Genomic DNA, 2,515 nt, shown 5'->3' with positions numbered 1-2,515 from the left:
CAATTAGCTTATTTCGGTTGATTGTTCAGTAAAATATTTCCAAATGTACATGCTAGCTCAAATATAGTTTTTACAGAGGAAGAGTACATAACTAAATTAGAGTACCTAACCCAGGTTTCATGTTTGAATCTCAATTCATCCTATTATATTTTCACTCATTTCCTGTGGTCACTTGTTGGCGTATTTAGCACCTTTTGTTGCGGGAGAAATTCTTGCTTTACAAACTCGCGTTTGGATGGATCTATAAAAAGTAACTTATGAATTAAAAGTTAAAAGTCATAAATAGATGATATCTACTTTTGACTTTTGACTTATTTTAATTTTTTTTTTGGCTACGTGGATGCTTAAATTAAAAGCACTTTATAACCTTTCCAAATACCTCCAAAACAAAAAAAAACTACTTCAAAGTCAAAAACAATTAAGGTCTGTTTGGAAAGCCACCAGGTAAAAGGAATTGATGTAATTACTACCCAAGTAGTTACTGGCCTAGTAATTACACAATCTAGTAGTAATTATGTTGTCCTGTTTGTTTGCCACATTGTAATTATAAGTGTACTGGTAGCACAAAGTGTAATCATAAGTTTATATTGAATTTTAAAAATTATAATTAAAAATTATATTAGACAAATAAGGGCCTTTATAAGATATATATTGTCTTTTGAAAATATATTAATTAATAAACACATGTTCTTAACTAATATTATAAATAATTAATTTATATTTTTCAGTTTAGTATATTTTAATGAAATTAATCATAAAAACTAAAAATACAGAATTTCTATAAACATTATGAAATGCATGTTTGACAAAAAGATTAATATTATAAATATAATGTCATAAAATTATAAAACATTTGACAAAAAGATAATCTATCAAGTTTAACTTAAAAAAAAATAGTTTGCAATGTAGAATATCAAGTCAATGCTCCTAAAACAAATGAAATTGAAAATATAATATAAGTTCTAAATTCTAAACAATTTTTTTTTACATAATACTTTATGTCAAATTTTAACATAACATACATCAATATAATTTAAAAGAAAAGGAAAACGTAAGTCCATAACTTTATTCAACAATAATTCTACTTTTAATTTAAAAATTAGAATACTAACAAATTTATACTAATGATTTTTTAAAGATAATACAAGTTCACATGGTACACACGTTTTTGGGCTTGATGATGGTGTAGCCCAAGGTACAAACTCATGAGTTCTATGTGCTCAAACTTAAAAATACAAATCATGGGCTTGGGTCGTGGCCGATATTATCGCGCCCAAGAGACAAGAGACAAATCCGTTAGGTTGTTGGGTTAAAACCGACAATACATGTCATGTGCTTGGGTCGTAACATCTTTAGAACACTATATGGGAATTGTCTAGGCAAATGTGACTAAAGGGTGAGTAATTAATCAGAAGTAGAACTTTTGTTACTCATAAATTTACAATGAAAATGGCCTATCTCTAAAATCTCCTCTTTTTTCATTTACAAGTCCTATTTTACAAAAAAAATGTTGAAGAATTTGCACTATATATGATGTAACTCAAGTGGGAGAAATACACGTTATTTATTCTCTCTGTCAATTAAATGCGTGAATAAAGATATTCAACAAAATTATTTATCTTTTTTATGAAGTTTCATACAAATAAATTTTCTTATTTATAATTTTCATTAAAGAGATTTAAAATCTAAAGAAGTAAACACATGAAGGAAGTTTTACATCAATTATGTGTACATAAAAACAATAATTTAACTACATATAAATAGTTTTCCGCTCAGGAGGTTCGAATGAACCCCTAACCCTTTAGTATAGGGGGTTCGTAAGTGTATTTAGTGTAATTAACCCAAAAATAATACTTATGTGACTTATTTTCCTACTTATGTGATCCTCTCTATAATCATGAAATCTATTTTTTTTTTTTTGTTTTTCATAATAAAAAATTAACAAATTGTTTATATTGAGTCTATATAAAAACTGAATTTAGGATAATATGGGTGATTTTGAAATAAACGTTGTTAAAATAGGACTACTGTTTGATGATCAAGAGGCTTATACGGAGGAGAAAGAGGACGATGCCATATTATTGGGATATTTTAAAACAAGAATTTATCCTGTTGCTGATGGGGTAAATAATCCCACAGAAACTGAAGAAATTTGTGCCATATGTCAAGCAGGATTTGAGCATGAAGAGTCCATTGGGACTAGGGGTGGCAAAATGGGTAAATAATATGGGTATCCGCTCATATTACCCATTTTAAATGAGTTGGGTATCCAACTCATTTAAAAATGGATAAAAAACGAGTAATACCCATATTACCCATTTAAAAGTGGGTAGTTAAATGGATAAAATGGGTAAAAACAAACAAAAAAAAGTGATAAAGGTAAGAAAGTCTTTTTCTAAAAGAAAAATCTATAAAAAAAAATGAAACTTTTTTTTACATTTAATTTGGGATAGGGGGTGGGTTGGTAATTTTTTTTTCTTTTTAAAAAAATTAAAATTTTATTGGTTTTTTTTTT

Source organism: Solanum stenotomum, unplaced genomic scaffold (genome assembly GCF_019186545.1).
Source record: "Solanum stenotomum isolate F172 unplaced genomic scaffold, ASM1918654v1 scaffold18203, whole genome shotgun sequence".
In the NCBI taxonomy this organism is placed as follows: Eukaryota; Viridiplantae; Streptophyta; class Magnoliopsida; order Solanales; family Solanaceae; genus Solanum; species Solanum stenotomum.
This window is presented reverse-complemented; position numbering follows the sequence as displayed.